Source organism: Herpailurus yagouaroundi, unplaced genomic scaffold, assembly GCF_014898765.1.
Source record: "Herpailurus yagouaroundi ecotype Mexico unplaced genomic scaffold, PumYag 100, whole genome shotgun sequence".
NCBI classification, from domain to species: domain Eukaryota; kingdom Metazoa; phylum Chordata; class Mammalia; order Carnivora; family Felidae; genus Herpailurus; species Herpailurus yagouaroundi.
The window spans coordinates 35,297,612-35,316,798 of record NW_024412391.1 but is presented as its reverse complement, the minus strand read 5'-3'; the positions used below and the strand labels follow the sequence as shown (position 1 = coordinate 35,316,798).

The window sequence follows — 19,187 nt, the reverse complement described above, 5'->3', positions numbered from 1 at the left end:
GCACAGACTCCTCTTTTCCCAATAAAGTCCATTCTCCTCTTCCCAGCCCTCTCTGACAACATTAACCCCCTGCCAGGGGCCCTTCTAGCATCAGTGTCTTTCCTCCCCAGCCCTTCAGCATCAGGACCTTAAATGTCACATTTATTTGTGTGATCCTTTGATCAATGCACCTTTCTTCTGCTAGTGAGTGTCTAGGCAGGCTAAAAGCAGCAATAGGTCTGCTATTTTTTGTAGGAAAAAGACTCACCACTGTTTATGTATCACATAGTACACCCCATCGTACTTGGCAGGTCCTCAATAAATATTTGTGGGTAAACAAATGCATTAAAAAGTATTTTAAAAGGAAAACACTTGGGGCGCCTGGGTGGCTCAGTCGGTTGAGCGTCCGACTTCGGCTCAGGTCATGATCTCACAGTTTGTGGGTTCGGGCCCCGCATCGGGCTCTGTGCTGACTGCTTGCTCGGAGCCTGGAGCCTGCTTCGGATTCTGTGTCCCCTTCTCTCTCTGCCCCTCCCCCGTTCACGCTTTGTCTCACTGTTTCTCAAAAATAAATAAAATGTAAAAAAAAAAAAAAAAAAAAAAAATTTAAAAGGAAAACACTGGAGGCAAAATCAGACCCATAGTAACCATCAAATATACTATGATCCTTCTCCTAAAGATAAGGGGTTCCAATGTCTCTGGTACCCTGAAGACTAAAGTCCTGTGGTAGTGTCCCTTCCCTGCATATGATACTAGATACCTTCTTTGGCACTTCTCATTTCAAATAGATAAGTCCCGGGGTGCCTGCGTGTCTCAGTCAGTTAAGCATCCGACTTCGGCTCAGGTCATGACCTCACGTCTCATGGGTTCGAGTCCCACGTCAAGATCTGTGCAGACAGCTCATAGCCTGGAGCCTGCTTCGGATTCTGTGTCTCCCTCTCTCTGCTCCTCCCCCACTCACACTCTGTCTGTCTCTCTCAAAAATAAACAAACATTAAAAAAATTAAAAACAAAAAACAAAAAACTAATGGATGAGCCCAACTCTACATAACACAATTGCCAGAGTTTGAGGGAAGAGTGAAACTCAATGTTACAACTGCTATTATGTCATTTCTCTGGGCCTTGCATTGATCTGGTTATGAATGATTACCCTAAAGCCTGTTCACTGTCTAAAATATATATTTTGAGGGGCGCCTGGGTGGCGCAGTCGGTTAAGCATCCGACTTCAACCAGGTCACGATCTCGCGGTCCGCGAGTTCGAGCCCCGCGTCGGGCTCTGGGCTGATGGCTCGGAGCCTGGAGCCTGTTTCCGATTCTGTGTCTCCCTCTCTCTCTGCCCCTCCCCCGTTCATGCTCTGTCTCTCTCTGTCCCAAAAATAAATAAACGTTCAAAAAAAAAATGAAAATATATATTTTGAAATAAAAACAAACTTGGAGATTTTCATGATGACTTCTTATATTTTTGTACCCCTTCATGTGCCTTATCATGATCAGCTCCAGGAGTTGATTCTCAGACTGCTTCATGACACTTGCATATGCCAGAATTGTCAGTAGCATATTCAAAGATTTAAAATGGCTCTAAACAAGTCATCAAAAGTCACAACTTCCGGGATGCCTGGGTGGCTCAGTCGGTTGAGCATCTGACTTCAGCTCAGGTCATGATCTTGCAACTCGTGAGTTCAAGCCCCACATCGGGCTCTGTGCTGACAGCTAGGAGCCTGGAGCCTGCTTCGGATTCTGTGTCTCCCTCTCTCTCTGCCCCTAACCCACTCCCATTCTGTCTCTGTCTCTCTCAAAAATAAATAAACATTAAAAAAAATTTTTTTTTAAAGTCACAACTTCTATGACAGCAGAATCATGTCTCACGGGAATATAAGTGAATCCACTACTACCGTCCTCTTCTTTCTGCCATCTTGCTTGCAGTCAGCCCTGGGGTCAGGTGATGAACAGTCTGCCACCTGTGTTCTGGCACTAGGTCTCATGCCAAATTGTTCTCCACCCTTCACCAAGTAGCATGGCCACTCAACACAACATCCCAACGTAACAGGTTCAACTGAGGCAAAAATGAATTTGACAAATTGATGGAGACTTGGCAGCAGGAAAGTTAGCATTTGTTGTGCTGCAGAAAAGAGCACTGAATTTGGATCTGCATGATGCTGGGCAGCCAGCCTCTCTAACAAACAAACTTCGTCACCCATAAAATGGGTACAGGGCAAATCAAGGTGTCTGAATCATAGTTAAACTGATACGCAGTTTGCTCTGAATGTAATTCTCCAGTGATTTACTATAAATCTGTGTTTCACTGCATAAATCTCTTTATGGGTCTTTAAACATTTATTTAACATTGGATCCTACTTAAAGTTACACACCAATCCTAATACACAGTGTAGAGGTATTGCTACACAGGTGACAACCCAGCAGCTGAATCATCCATACTTATCACCCTCTTGGGAGAAGATATAGGGACTGGAAATTTTATTTTACACTGAGAATAGGGTGCGATTTGTCACATACCAAACGAGATTTGCATCTAGGGGAGATATGAGTGACTTCTACAACTACAGCAATGGGAGGTGGGGAAGCCACACTCTTTCCAAGCACAAGTTTAGAGAAGCAGTTTCCGTTTCGCACAGTTCTCTTGCACACTTCTACGTCATGGCAGTTTAGCGTCTGCATTGAGGTTGGTTTTTTTTTCAATCCACTTCGTGAAGGCCATTACCAAGTGACAGGTACATGTGCTACTCCTTAATGAGCTGGTGCGTCTGCAAGCCAGTTGTTGCCTTCCTGGAGGCACATAAAGCAGAAAAGTCACCCAAACAACTAGCAAAAGCCAGAAAAAATAAACAGAAATGGAAACAGGTGGTTTCTACTTAGATGGCCATAAAATGAATTGTCCAACCTGAGACACTTTTGAAAGGGAGAGTTGGCATGCTTCATTACTCTGGGCCAACAGATCGATGCTGGGTCACACTCAGGACTGTAGTCATCCTACTTTTATTTTTCTGTTTTAATCCCCAGAGTATTTCCTAATCAGGTTGACAGGTTCAGATCAAAGAAGAAAGATTAACACTTTACTACCACCCACCTGCCATTGAACGTTAATAGGTCCCTACTTACTGGAATGTTCCAAATGATTCAAAAAGAGACGTTTACAAAGTGTTATTGGAACCACTGAATTTCCTTAATAGGCAACACAACCGATGAAACCCAGTTCAACTGAATTAAATTCCTGCCATTTGCTCTTCCACCAGTACTCCACTAAGTGGGGCGTTTCTCACTGGGCTCCTGTCCACACTGGGCAAGTGCAAACATCCCCCCCCCCCCCCCCCAGAAAACTGGAATCAAGGAAAGGGGAAGAGTCCCAATTAGCAACCTCCATTCTCTCTACATGAAGCAAAATAATAATAAAATAACACAGCAAAACCCCACGTTAGTTCCAAGTGAATGGGAGAAAGAGATCTATTTACAAGAGCTTTTACTTGAGGACCTCAAGTTGCTAACAGGATTCATTAGGTCAGTTCTTTTCATTCACAATTGATCGTAATTTCCCCTGACCTGTATTTCAGCAGCTTACCTCTCTGTGTTCTTGAGCAAAAGAGACATAAATCAAACTAACAGTCTAGCCAGGACCTTAACAGGAATTTCCTGGGCTACTTACAACTCATAGAGAAGATGAAATAATAAATGTATGTCTTTAAAGGATTTTATCAAGATATTTGAATAAAAAGCCTGAATAGTAACTATTTGAATTAGTAATAATAACATCAGTAACAACAGCAAATCCAATGCACTGCTTCTGGGGTACCCTACTTTACAATCATCATTACATTTAATTACCTCAGCAGGTCCAAGAGATAGGGACTTAGATTACCTCCCCTTTCAGATACGAAAACTGAGGCTGAGAATGATAATTAACTTACACCAAGTCATTCAGCTGATAAAGTCAAAAAGATACCTGAATCCTCAGCCAGCAAGTATTTATTTATTTAGCTTTAAATCTCAAAGGCTCCTGCTTTTTCCCTTCTCTCCAAATCTAATCAGTCACCAAGTTTTGTTTTGTTTTGTTTTGTTTTGTTTTGTTTTGATCAATGTCAATATCCTTTCTCTCCAACTTCCATCCAGCAGTTGGTTGGGGGTGGGGGGTTGTCTCTGGAAATTGTTTCCTTAAAGGAAGAGGATGGCCCACTACTCAGACTAGAAGGTAGGGTAGAGAGACCTGTTTTCAGGTTGCATTTACACCGCAAGCATGCTGCTTTATTTATTTATTCATTTGCCTAAGACTGCATGTTTTTCTGGGTAGCTGCAGAAGGAAGAAGCTTACAGCTTCCGTCAGTCCTTGGTACCTCCTTCCTGCTGCCCCCTCTCATCTACCTTCCCTGAGTGCCCTGGCAGTTATATTTCTCATCAAATTCCAATTGTATATTTTCCTTGCCTAAAATCCTTTGTTTTTCCTTTCCATTCAATCTAAATGCCCAGCTCCCAGAAGAGTTGACACAAGGCGTCTTCCAGACTTTCTCCTGACTACCCTGATTGATGTATTCCTTGGACATATCATGTGTTTTTTTTTTTTTTCTTTTAATACTCAGCTTTCCAGATCTTTCTCAAAGTTACTTTATTGTGAACTCTTTCCTCTGTGATCTGCAAACACTCTACACATACATTTATCACACTCCATTATGACTATCTGCTAATGGGTCTGTGTTCCACACAGCCCCTCTTCCCATACGGCTCATATGAAGTGGATCTTATAATGTCCAAGAAGTGCCTTGACCTCAGAACATGAAATGCAATTAAAATGGTTGCTGAATAAACGAATGAATGAATGAACGAATAATGTAAATAATGTGTTATGGTGGGTGCTCTAAGTGTAGCAATATTTCAATGTGAAAACATTTATGTGCATTTAAGTGTAAGCCACACATTTATTTTTTAAAGTATACTACAATTAATAAATAAATCTTTATTGTGCTTCTCTCATATAAACCCAGGCAAATGTTTCCCAAAACTCTCCACTGAAGAATTGATAGTAACTGAGAAAATAGTTCTGATGAGTTGAAGTCACTTCGTGGCAGTAGAGTAAGTCCAAAAATGATGGAAACATTCATTCCTTGATAAAGGTTCTGATTTAACAAAATTTGTACTGACTTGCTGTAAATATGACAAGCACTGAAGAAAATAAGATTTAGCAGCTGATATAGTAAGTGTCTTTGCTTCTAAGACCTTTCATTATTAAGAGAGCTGCATAAATGTATGTGTATGTGTGTGTGTGTCTTTCTCTCTCACACATACATACACAACACATGCTTACTATTAAGTGTATGATAGAATCAACCCCTTCCCCCAAACCTAAATTTTTGAGTACTCAGTCACTTCCCACAGAGTGGCCCACAATTGGAATAACTGGGGCACAGGGTCTACTCTAAAAATGCTCTAAAAACGGCGAGGCGGGGCAAGGGGCGAAGGTGGTCAGGAGTCAAGTAAAAACCAGCCTTACTGAGTGTGATTGGAATTCACTCTTCACTCGGCCAAAAATACGCAATCTAACCAAAGTCCTTCCACTAGCTCTACCTCCCAAGCCACATGCCTTTTCAGGGCCACGGGCAAAGCCAGCTGTGGCTCTGCATTTGGATTAAAGAGCCTGAAAACAGAAAAAAAAAAAAATATTTTGAAATGCATTACGCTTCAAAATTAAGGGTAATTGTGTGTAGCAGCCTGGAAAATATAGCTCATCTAGCACTGCTCAGCCACAGAACCCCATAGCACAAAATGCTGGCTCTCTAAACGTAATTTCAAACTTAAAAAAAAAAAAAGGCACAAAGGGCGGAAGGAAGGGTGGAGGGTTGGCATAGGGCTGTGACTTATAAGAAGGCTGCTGCCTTGGGGAGACATAGCCAGCATACAAGCCAGCAATATTTCTACATTACTTAAGCCACTAGATGATGCTCTGCACTATTACTGCAGCCAAACAGTGAAGGTAAATAAAAGGTCGACAGATAATTACATAAGAAAATAAATGTGGCAAGATTAGGACAGAAATCTAATGGATAGAGGGGGAAAGGACTTCACATAGAAACGTACCTTAAAGCTTTTCCCCTGACCAGTACAATGTCCTGGTCACACTAATGGAATATCAATATCTATTACTATCCGACTAGCCAAGGTACATTTTACAAGCAAAGGAGGTATTTCACCCTGTTAACTCATTCCCACACAGACACTTCCTTAATCTTGTGACAGAGGCCTCTGAATGTAGCCAAACTGAGCTTTGTTAACCACCTTCCTCATTTCATTTATCATATTCCCATTAGGTAGAGGTGATGGTTAAGGCAGCAACCAGTGGCCAGAATTCCAGACCTTCTGTGGAAACTGAAACATAAAATCATGAGCTGCTAGGTTTCTTCAGCCACAGCAGACCAGGAAGAAACACACATGAAATTCAAACTTGAAAGGGAGCTGGGTTAGGAAGACAATTGTAATACAGGAGGGAAGGAAGCTCCAGAGGAAATTTGAAGATCTAGAGAAAATAAAAGAACATATAGGGTGAGGCCATCTATCTGTGAATACACCACCTCAGGGTCTAAGAATTCACCAGTATCGAGAAAACTGGGGCACTTACAAACTGCTATCAAAAGTCTAGCCTGTCAGACAGCACACAATTAGTCTAATTTACGTAAGGAAACAAAACAATGGTTCTCAATTGGGGGATGAGGGGTTGCCCTCTCAAGAACAATAGGCAATGTCTGGAGGCATTTTTGGTTATTACAACTGGGTGTTGCTCCTGGCATCCAGAGGGTAGAGGCCAAAAAAAGCTAGTATTTCTTACAATGCACAGGACAGCACCCTCAACAAAGAATTATCCGGCCCCATATGTCAAGAGTGCTGAGGTTGAGACTGCCTGAAATAAAGACTCAACATAGAACTGGCAATAGCCAGAGGTTCCTGGGTGGCTAAGTTGGTTATTTCGGCTCAGGTCATGATCTCACAGTTCATGAGTTCAAGCCCCACATCGGGCTCTGCGCTGACACTGCAGAGCCTGTTTAGGATTCTCTCTCTCCCTCTCTCTCTGACCCTCCCCCACTCACCCTCTCTGTCTCTCTCTCTCTCTCTCTCAAAAATAAATAAACTTTAAAAAAAAAAGGGGGGGGGCAATAGCCTGCAAGGAGAAAAAGAACAGAATCAGTAGCTTCAGCATCACCCAAGGGAAAAACCATTCTGGTTGAAGACTCCAGTCTCTGGTTCCCTTAGTTGGTATTAATCTATGGGGCAGAAGTAGCAAAACTTAAGACTAGATGGAAAATGCTGTTAAATGTATTCCCTACCACCGTTCGGTCCCTCCCCACCACCAACTGGTTCCATGCTTTTGCTTTCACCATGACTCACCCACAGAGAGAGAGAAAAAAAAAGTGTTCGCTAAAGAATATGTGTCTATTCTCCTTGGCAAACACTGTTCTCATTTTTGATTAATGAATTCCATTCTGGCTTATATGCTCCAATATCATGAGCTTAGGTGATGGGCATGCTGTCCCCCCCACTAGTTTAGCTTCGGAATGAGATATCCAAAGAGAGGCACCAACTCAGCAAAACTTGGTCTCAGTGGCAGAAAGCACATCCCTGGGAGCCATGGCAACACAAAGCACATCCACTGGAACCCAGGGCACTTCTACCAGCATACAGGAGGGAAGTGCTCCCTGGATGCACTGCAGCCTAGCTCAACATGGGGGTTCTGGCCTCAGGCCAGGCTAGTACAAGAGAACCAACAAGAGCAGGAAATCACCAAAAGAGGCATCATGGTGCACGGGAAAGGACCAACAGGGGAAGAAGAGTCAGGAAAGCTCAGATCTACTCTCCAAATATCCCCGTGACATTTCATTCCTTCAAGCCACATCTGTAAAGTAGGATAATACTCTGCTGTCTATTCTCCACCGTTTCCAAAGCAGCATTCTGGGAAGAAGGGTGTCAGTTCTTGATGCAAGGAGGAAAATATTGCATGGATCCTGTGACTCCAAGACCACTGAGGCAATGCTCAATCAGGGCTTACCTAATCATGGTGCCCTCCAACCACTGTCCCTTACCCAACAAGTACAACCCACCCGACACACAGCAGTCCTGGAGTCCAGCAAGTAGTAAACGTTTTCTAACTGAGGGAAGTTTTATTCCCTGAATTAACTGTTAGAACAAAAATAGCCAAAACTGTAGCCTCAATTCCTAAAATTGAGGTTCCAATAATAATCTTGCTCAGATTCTGGAAATCAGTGTTTGTGGGGGCCTAGAACACTAACTGGGAATCGTCATCTCCTTCTATTTATACATGTGACTAATCTCTCCACTCAGCACTACGCCAGGTTGTTGCTGTGGTTAATTCTATTTAATGTGCTAGCGTTCCCTCTCCCACACAGATTCCTATTGGATACTTCACTGTTCACTTCCTTAGGCCAGTGACAAAATTCTGGTCAAACTGTACATGCACTTATCCTGTGAAAGTTTAGAAAACACAGTTAACCTAACCCCGGATCCTAACAATGTTTTATGGGCCTCAGGACTGGTTATTATAAATAAGTTAGAATTGTTAACACTCCCACAACCTAAATTATCCAGGAGATTGAAAACCGCAACCCCTCTGTGTGTTATGCATGCAGGGATGGCTTCGCTGTACCTAACAATGCTGTGCTGAGCATAGTCAAAGGCTTTCAGCCGCCACATGCCTTTCACGGGAGCCACACTCTCTCTCCTGGATGATTGGTCTTTAAAATCTTTGTTTTGGATGGTGCTAAAGTTCTCACCCTTTTTTCTTCTTTGGTTGGTCAGGCCCAAGCCCAAGTCCTCTAAAATGTTTTATTTAGAGGTACCTTAACCAACACTTAGTTGGTCAAGCATCTTGAGTCTTGATCTCAACTCAGGTCTTGATCTCAAGGCCCTGAGTTCAAGACCCGTGTTGGGTTCTGCACTGGGCATGAAGCCTACGTAAAAATAAATAAAATAAAATGTTTTATCTAATTATGTATCACAGCAGCATGGCTGCCACAAGAAAAGATGACTAGTGTCTTTGCAAATGTCCAAAAATAATTAAGATAGGCATATGGGGAATACCGGGTATAAAATATGAAAGGAAAAGTTGATTAAGCTTCCAAAGACCTCCAAAGCACTAAACTAAAACTTGGCCAGAAAAGAGTACATTCATTTTATTCTAAGTAAGGTTAAAGAGTTATTTCCGATGAATCTACTGCCTCGCCATATCGCTAAGTGACAAACATACCAACCAGATTTCCAGTTTTGCCAATATGGCAGAATCACAGCCAGGCATATCATCAAGTTCTATAAACAGTAGCATTTTAAAAGTTAAGTCAATGGCTAACACTTTCACTGCATCTAATTGAACATTTGTAAATAGGAACTCTTGAAGGAAATTAAACCAATAGCATTGGTAACGGGTGGGAGCAGCTAAATATTTCTTAAAGTATGGCCTTGTGAACCACTTTCATGAGGATCTCTGGCAAATTGGTTGAAAATGTAGATTCCTAGGGCCTCCAGAGTTATTAAAATAGACCTTTTAATAGACTTTTTTTTTAACCTTAAGCAATGCATTTGACATTAAGATTCAGTGTCTGTTTTGTAAAACACCCTATTTTCCATTGTACCCTTCTATTTCATGTTTTAAACTGCTGGTTTGGACACGATAAATTGATATTATGGTCTACTCCTAGACTGCAACCCCAAACTTCAAAAACACTAGACTAGTTGACAAGAAGGAAGCAGAGATGGAGTTGCATAATTAGCAGCAAACACTTGAGGCTTTGTGATGCAGACAGGGTTTAGTAATTCCCCACCTTTTCCCAATTCAATAGAATGAATGTCTTAAAAACCAAACTACCCACCTGGATGGTTTCAGGAATTAAAAAGTTGTGGCAGGCTTCCTGTTACAAACCTTAAGGGTACCCAGTGTCTTAGATCAGAACAGGAAATGTCCTCCATAGGAATGATTAGCTCTAAACCTTCAGTGTTAAGAAAGATGGTAAGGTAAGCAACGTGTGCACTCAGTAGAGCCCCTTGGCACACCCCAGCCACATCCTCTCTGCAAGGGCTTCAAAGCACTCTCTTCCTCCACCTCTCCCCACCCATTCACAACAAACACCCAAAGGGGGTAAATTACTTTAAACCACTTAAGTATTATCTTATCTCAATACTGTAATTTCATAAATGCTTATGATTTAGAAGCACTATAGAAGCCCCTCATCTGTTTTCTCCCTTTCATTTTTCTTCTCCTAGACATTTGCCGCTTCTCTTCTTCCTTACGTCTTCTCCTCCTCTGCCTTCACCTCCATCTTCTGGGAAAGCAGAACAAGATAGAGTGGATATCTGACTTCACCCCACTCACAGCAATGCCCTTCTTCCTGAGGGGGCATTTCTTTGAGTAAAGCAACACGTACTTTTGCAAAGACTTTCTCCAAGGAATATGATAAAACAAACACCAGATCAGAAGTGGCTACGTGTTATCAATAAACTATACTGGTCTTCTACTCTCTCAAGGAATCACCTCTCTGTTCCTTTCTTCAGGCTAAAATTCTGAATCTACTCAGGGCAGAAAGAGGTCTGCAAGAAGAATGGCTGGGCATGGTAGGAAGGACAAAGGAAAGAAAGAAAGCAAAAGCCTGTTACCTGGGTTCACTTGCCACTGATGCTGCAATATTTGCCTGGTATATTTCCCATAATAGGCATCTCTTGGTCAGTACATCAGTCTAGGTTCTGTACCTATACACAAGTCAAGGTCCCTACCCTCATGGAAATTCCATTCTAATGGGAAAACAGACATAATCAAATAAACAAATGAATATGTAATGCCAGGGGGTAATAAATGCTGAAGGGGGGGCAGAACTGAGTTACTTAAGAGGACCATGGAGTGGCTGGTTGCTATTTTACATGAGGTCAGGAAAGGCTGCCTATAAGCTGACAACTGGGTAGAAGAGACCTGAAGTGTGCAAGGGAGTGAGCCATCTGGACATGTGGGGAAAAGTTCTTTGTGCAAAAGGAATAACATATGCCAAGGTCCCGGGGAAAGAACTTGGTGAAAAAGAAGAATGTAAGGCAATCAGATTGGCTACAGTTTTAAGAAAAGTAGGAATAGGACAAGGGGATGGGTGTGTGTGTATGTGTGTGTATGTGTGTGTGTGTGTGTGTGTGTGTGTGTGTGTGTGTGAAGATATGGCCACTAACAGGACTACCCATCCTGTAGCCCAAAAAGGGATCCTAAATTCCACCAGACCCAGGTCTGGGACTGCCTCACAACTTCCCCTTCCCGGACACCTACTAACTTTTTCCCCAGTTCCCTTCCCTCCAGACCCCACCCCCCACTGCAGAGTTCCAACACTGCAGGTCAAGTCATTCCCTCACAATTTCCCAAGACAACCAGTCCATCTAATTTAAAAAAAAAAAAAAATCTGAGTAATAAATGTACTAGGAAAAAAGGCAACATTTAACCTGTAACAGCCCTCAAGAGATAGGAAATGTACCATTATAAAGAGCAGAAGTTCAGAAGGGCAACCGTGTAAAAAAAAAAAAAAAAAAAAGTCTGCCACCCTGCCACCTGACGGCAGGGTATCTGGGCTTCTGAGTCCCCAATTCTGTAAACTGGGAAACAAAAATCCTTGAAATAACCTTGGGAAGTGGGTATGGAGGGGAAAAATGAAAAACCACAACCAGAAGAGGCCCTTAACAATAGCTACTGCCAGCCTTTTGATCTAAAAGTGAACCCCAGTGGGGTTATGCCCCTCTAGTTCCTAAAGTTACCCTCAAATGATTGATGCATAAATGCATATCATTAATTATTTTATTTTATAAACAAACAAACAAACAAAAACCTCCGAAATTCTTCCACCGCACCACCCCCAAGCCACTAGCAGGATAACCTGGGAGCTTGCAAGTCCCTGCCTCCGGAGGCAGAAACCCTGGTCTCAAGCTTCTCTGAAATCTTAAATACAGCGGATTAAGTCCGCATCCTTCTTGGCCAGCGGTGTTAGCAGGCCCATGGTCCGAGGCACAGGGCTGCACAAAATATGCTCAGTGAGTCCTAAGAGCTGTCCAGAGGACCCCAGGGCCAGGTCACTGGGGGAGGCCAAGCCCTGCAGCGTTAGGTCAACGCAGGTCCCACCGCCAACAACCTCTGCCCGGAATTGCCAACTTCAAACGTCCGGCCCCCAAGCGGGAGAGGGTCACTTGGCGGGAAGTCCCAAGCTCGGAGCCCCTCGCGATCACACACACACACACACACACACACACACACACACAGCACACACAGCACACACACACACACACACACACACACGCTCACTTGCTCACACGCTCGCCGCCCTCGCGCGCGCCCGCGACACAACACGGACTTCCCAACCCCAAACACACGCGCGCACCCCAGGGCTGGCAGACTTCTATATTTCCTCTTCCTCAAAGCTACTCTAGCGATCTCCGCCGACCCTCTCAGCTCGGATTCCAGGACCCCCAAAGCTCCGTTGGCCCCTACTCTGAAGGCGCGCCGGGTGCCCCCCCCCTTCCATGCCAGTATCTCCCATAGAACCCCCCTGCCCCCGCCTCCTTCATTCCGAGTCCCAGCGGGAGACCCCGGCATGTTCCCAGGAGGCGAGTATTTACTAACTGTCGCCCCTGAGGGTCCCAGCCGCCCCAATCGCTTCCTCCTGCCCCTTCGGGCCCTCCATCCCTCTATCGCTGTCCCCTCCCAAGAGCGCGGTCGCCGAGGGATTCCCTCCCATCTGCGAGTACCAGAGAAAAGCCGGAGCCCGAGCTGCCTGTACCTTCCCAGGCGCAGCCTCTCGGATCTCCAAGCCCCCAAATCCCACACTCCCCTGTCCCCAGTCCCCCCCGAGCCAGCAGCGCAGTCCTTCGGCGGCCCCCACCAGCCGGCCCTGGCCAAATCGCCTCCGCGGGTTCCCGGGCCCCGGGCCCTGCTCTCCATCTCCCGCGCCCCCTCCCTCCGCTCCCACTCCCACTCCCACTCCAGCCGCCCGGCTCTGCCCAGACTTCCCCAACTGCTGAGCGCCCCGGAGCGCCCGCAGCCCTCGCCCCGCAGAGCGCCGCGGCTACCCCTGCTCCAGCCGCGGAGCCCCCAGGGAGGAAACAAAAGTGTGTCCGCGGCGCCCAGAGTCCCCCAGAACAGGACGCCTCCTCCAGTGCCCCAGCCTCAGCTCCCTCCCCGGCCGCGCTGAGGTCGGCGAGTCGGGGCGCGGCGCCAGTCCAGGAAACTTTACGAACCTGCCCCGGGTCGCAGGACAGCGGCGGTGGCGGCGAGGGTTCCGCGCGACCAGAGCTCTGGCGACCCGTGACCATTGAAGGGGGGCCAGAAGCTCTGTCCCTCAGCTCCGGGCCGCGGCCGTGTGGGTGGCTCTGCCTCTATCCCGTGCCCATCCTCGCCCGCGCACACGCACTTACACTGGGGATCCGCCGGCTGCTGCGCCGCCGGCTGCCGCTGCTCTCACTTCCTCTTCCTTCCTCCTGCTGGCCAGAGACACATTTTGCATCTGCAAGGCATCCCGAGATCAACCGTGAACTCTCCTCCCGAGCGGACGCTGCAGAGTGGCCGCCGCCGCCCCCGGCACCTGCACGCCGGCACGCGTGGTTGGCGCTTTCACCTCCCGCCCGCGCCCTGGAGCCTGCCTACTGCACTTTGCCTGCGGGGTGGAGGGTGGAGGGAAATGTCCACGACTTTTTGAAGTCCCCCTACTTAAAAAGAAGAAAAATGTCAAACACCGTGCACGCCTCAGATCGGCTATAAATAATATGTGTGCAGAGCATGACTTCTCGGATGAGCTCACACGCGGCGCTTTGCAGGCACTAATTAACTCCGTCACCGTCATAGCGCCACCTCCGGGAGGCCGAGAGCGCGTGGCATCTTTTTATAAGCTTTCATTTTTGGCAGCTGGTTTGGAATTTCGAGGGGAAACTTCGGTGGGCTGTTTTAAAGCTACTTTAAGAGGCTGGTGTGTTTGTTCTGACGCTCTGCCTCTACCCGTGAGCAGCGTGGCAAAAATAACAAAACCTTTACTCCCTCTTATAGTCACCTATGCATTTACACTATTTATTTCTAATCAATTAAACCAGGGACTCCCTAATTTTGCATAACTTTTCATAAAGCAAGACGTTCTACCCCCAATTTGGTATTTGGAGTACGTTATTTAATTAATGCAACCTACTTTTGTGACTTTCAAAGCAAAATTCAAACAAATGAACTCCCAGTGTAGCTGCCAGAAGGGAAATGACAGTCCTTGGAAGGTTGCAGGAAAAACACCTGCTCTCTCCAAATTCAGAAGCATATACGTTGGCTCTACCAGAAAAGACAAAGGCAGTTGTTACTTCAAACTGGCAAAGGAGGTAAATCAGGAGCAAGGAGGCGTTGGAATATAAGGTGGAAGGTAAAGGTCCTCTTTAAATTGCAATCCCACTCTCTCCCCTGCAAAGAGATTTAAATTTTAACCCTGTGCTGGCTCCTCATTAGCAGCCAAGAGCCCCGAGCAACTATCACTTTAAATGTGGCTAGTCCTGAGATGTTATGAAAATATAGACACAGAACTTAGTGTGAAAAACAGAACGTTAAATACCTTGTTAATAATTTTTGTGTTGATTACATCACTTGAACAAATGATAATAATTTAAGATGTGATGAGTCAGTTGGGTTATTGTATTGGGTTAAAATATAAGTATAAATATATATATATGTAATAATTAAAATATTTTCAATAGCTTATTTTTACATTTTTAATGTGGCTAATAGAAAAAGTAAGATTACACATATGGCTCTCATTAGTGGCTCACATTATATTTCTAATGAACAGCCCTGATCTGACCTCTTATTATATGCATAACCTCTGAAGGCAATATTAGTAGCAGGAAGACTTGGGTCCAGATCATTATAAGCCAATAACTTAAAGTAGGATGATTCCAGAAAAGTAATCAGCCTTCCTCATCTGTAAAATGATAATGATATAATAACAGTAAATAGGTAAGTATCCAAATGAAGTAAGTTAATAAGCAGCCAGTAAAAGGAACCTTTACCAATGATGCTATGAGCACTTGTAATAGTAACTATGAATTAGATCCACAACTTTTTAGCTAAGACATATAAAGACTTCAACTATAGTGCAGACATCATGAGCACTCAGTAAATGTTAGCTGTCATAATTGTTCCAAGAGTAAACAGGGAACTCTGTGTCTCTCCTTGCACAGCAATTAGACAAATCCACCTCCTTGTACCCTTTGATCCCAGCTCTGCCCTCTGCAGTTAACATGGAATAAGTCACATCCCTCCTCCAAGAGATACCCTTTTTCAGATTTTTGAAGACAGACACTGAATTCTATCTAAACATTCTCCTGAGGATTAAATGCTCTCCATTACTCTAACTTCTATGGTTTCAAATCCTATGGTTTCCAATCTCTCTCATCTTAACCATCTTTCCCTTGAAGGACACCAGTCTTGATCCTTAAAAAAAAAATTAGTTGTCATATAAATTAATTAATTAATTAACCATTACAAACAATACAGCTAAATCTTGTCAATTATTTTTCAAATGCATCTATCTCACTGCTGATCCAATAGCAAGGCAAAATTCTTTGTTATGTTACTGTTAGGTCATGTTTGTGTTTATGTGGTTGATCTCTGGGACCAAAGACCCTGGTTCACCTTCTCTAAGTCTTTTTGAATTTAATGCAGTCAGGCATCAGTGTCTCCCCACACCCACAGATTAGGTGAGAACAGATCAGGGTTCTGGAAAACACCCCACTAAGTGGCTTCCTCTGCCATGATAAGGATCAGAGTCTTTGGATTCACTAGTTCCTCTCACTTTTATTCTATAAATGCTATATAGTGAGACCCTGGTCTTAACCTCCAATTTTTTTCTTGTTAAGCTTTGGGTCTCAGGGTCTAACTGAGGTTTCTTCTTTGGTCATCCAGATTCTAACTCATCCGTTCACTTTATCTATTGCCTACAGTATTAGGAGGCAAAATATCCCCTTCCTTCTATCTAGAACCTGTATTTCTAATCCTTGTTACTAATAAGGTGTGGGGTCCAGGCAAACCCTCTTAGAGAATAGCTCACACTCTGGATCTGTCTGTCTCTTGTGGTGTGATTTCACTTACCCCTTTATCCTTTGTACTTTTTTCTATATGGATTAGGGCTTCAGGTTAAACATTTATGGTAAGAACATTTCATGAGCGATATGGGTACTTGACACTACATCACACTGGTATATGCATTGTCAGTCTATGCCAGTCTTGGTGGTACTAACTTTAACTGCCTGGGAAATGTCACCACCAAGTGAATAACTCCAGTGAAAAAGTAAATTTTCCCTTTACAAGTAATAAGAAATCAGTGATAGGATACTTTACACTGTGCAAATATCCTATTCCAGAATGATCTTTTAACCAGTGGTTTTAGTATCTCCTAGCAATCCTCCCCACTTAATTTGATTCCTTCTTGCTTCCTATTTACTTTAGTTTATTTCCTCAGTTCTGAATCCCAGTAACCATATCTTACTTCTCTCCCACCTCCAGGCCCCCTGGCATTAGTATTCACCCCTACTCTCACCTAGTTTTGGACATCTGTTCTTATGTTCTCTTTCAGACTGAACTCATGCCTCCAGTCCTATTGTCTTTGTTTTGCTCCAGTCTTTCTCTCTACACCAGGGAATTACTGTCTCCTTCAAGGGTAGAGGGGATTTGGGGATATGTATTAGGCTAAAAGGGCTTATTTCCATCTGGGCATGCCATTTACTATATCAGCACTCCATACTTTTGGGAGGAGTAGAGAGGGCTTCCAGCAGGGCATCAGTAGAAAATATCACAGTGTATCTTGTCATGAAAGAGTCCCAAGAAAAGCAAAGAAAATGTTCCTTGTTTGCTTTCTGCTATTGGAGGTAATTTCATGTCTTACCAATTAGTGGAATCAGAGAGAATTTTCCTGTCAATTTTCCTGCAGAATTTCCACACCTAAAGTCTCCACATTGTTTGCTTCTGCATATACAGGGCTAAGTTCTCCTTCCAGACCCAAAGAAGGACAGGGAGCACAGCTGTGTAAAGATCACAAACCAGAGCAGCTAGATGACTCAATTGGTTGAGCGTCTGACTCTTGATTTCAGCTCAGGTCACGATCACCAGGGTCATGGGATTGAGCCCCATGTCAGGCTCCTGCTTCGGATTCTCTCTCTGTCTCTCTCTGTCTCTGTCTCTGTCTGTCTCTCTCTCTCTCTCATTCTCTCTCTCTCTCTCTCTCTCCCTCTTCCCCTCTCCCCAATCACACTCTCTCTCTAAAAATAAAAATTCTTTTTTGTTTTTACAAGTGTAGAATTATTATTAAAAAAAATCACAAAATCAAGTAGGGAAATTTACATATTACAAACTCAGTGTCAAATAGGTGAGGCTCACATCCCTGGTGTTATGAGGCTCCAATCAGCCTTCTGTAGTTTGAAGCTTTGAGAAGTTTCTTTCAAGTTTCCACTCTTTTCACCTTTGGAGTTCTTTATTCTTCTATACTTTGGTCCTTTGAGCATCTATTTTCCCTACTCTGCTCTTTTTACCATCCTCCATAAACAAATTTATTTCTCAGCACTTCCTTGTTTTCTGTGAAAGTAACATCCTTCTATTCTGAGCAACAGATTCTCCCCAGTTTAGGGTTTAAAATGTTCTCTTAAACCAAGAAAGGTTTTCTTGTGCCCCTTTGCAGTCAACCGCTCCCCTCCTCCCTCCCAGCCCTAGGCAATCACTGATCTGCTCTCTGACGCTAAAAACGCTTTATCTTTTCTAGAAATCCACATAATTGGAATCATAGAGCATATATTCTTTTAGGTCTTGCTTTTTTCATTATGTATGATATTTATACCAGTAGTTCATTTCTTTTTTCTAAGTGGTATTGCACTGTATGGCTATATCATTATTTATTCTTTTATTTATTCATCTGTGGTTGGACATTGGATTGCTTCCAGTTTTTAGCTAGTATGAATGAAACTGCTACAAAAAAAAAAAAAGAAACTGCTACATTCACGTAATGTGTGTGTGAACATATATTTTCATTTCTTTTGTATGAATGTCCCATTTATGATTATGGCAATGATTCCATGGGTGTATCAATTTGTTAAAATTCATCAAAAACACAAAGTTAAAATTAGTACATTCTGTCTTTCAGTGGATGATTAGCTAAGTAAACTGTGGTCCTCTATATCATGAATACTACTCAGCAGTAAAAAGGAATGAACTACTGATATTCATAACAATTTGGATGAATTACCAGGGAATTATGCTGAGTGAAAAAAATCCTATCCTAAAAGGGTACACACTGTCTGACTCCATTTAAATACCATACCTGAGGAGAGAGGGAAGATGGCGGCGTAGGAGGACGCTGGGCTCACCGTGCGTCCTGCTGATCACTTAGATTCCACCTACACCCACCTAAATAACCCAGAAAACCAGAGGATTAGCAGAACGGAGTCGCTGGAGCCAAGCGCAGACGAGAGGCCCATGGAAGAGGGTAGGAAGGGCGGCAAGGCGGTGCGCACTCCACGGACTGGCGGGAGGGAGCCTGGGCGGAGGGGCGGCTCGCCGGCCAAGCAGGGCCCCCGAGTCTGGCTTGCAAAAAGCGGAGGGGCCTGACGGACTGTGTTCCCACAGCAAGCGCGACTTAGCGTCTGGGAGGTCATAAGTTAACAGCTCTGCTCAGAAAGCGGGAAGGCTGGAGGACAAAGGGAAGGAGAGCTGCTGAGCCCCCGGACGACAGAGCTCAGTTTGGCAGGGAACAAAGGCGCTCGCCAGCGCCATCTCCCCAGCCCATCCCCCAGGCAAAATCCCAAAGAGAACCAGTTCCTGCCAGGGAACTTGCTCGCTCCGCGCAAACACCCAACTCTGCGCTTCTGCGGAGCCAAACCTCCGGCAGCGGATCTGACTCCCTCCTGCTGCCACAGGGCCCCTCCTGAAGTGGATCACCTAAGGAGAAGCAAGCTAAGCCTGCCCCTCCCGCCCCTGTGCACCTTGCCTACCCACCCCAGCTAAGACACCAGATCCCCAGCATCACAAGCCTGGCAGTGTGCAAGTAGCCCAAACAGGCCACCCCACCCCACAGTGAATCCCGCCCCTAGGAGAGGGGAAGAGAAGGCACACACCAGTCTGACTGTGGACACAGCGGTGGGCTGGGGGCAGACATCAGGTCTGACTGCGGCTCCGCCCA

At 44.5% G+C, this 19,187-nt stretch overlaps 1 protein-coding gene across 5 annotated transcripts in view; it reads right to left on the bottom strand.

Moving 5' to 3' along the window:
* Positions 1-19,187, bottom strand: part of ELMO1 (engulfment and cell motility 1) — a 641,219-nt gene that overhangs the window by 530,981 nt on the left and 91,051 nt on the right. For 3 of the 5 annotated variants that reach the window (XM_040472227.1, XM_040472225.1, XM_040472231.1), the window contains one exon: positions 16,905-17,040. The gene's annotated coding sequence lies outside the window, so the exon portion shown is untranslated. The other 2 variants (XM_040472229.1, XM_040472228.1) reach the window with 2 other exon arrangements.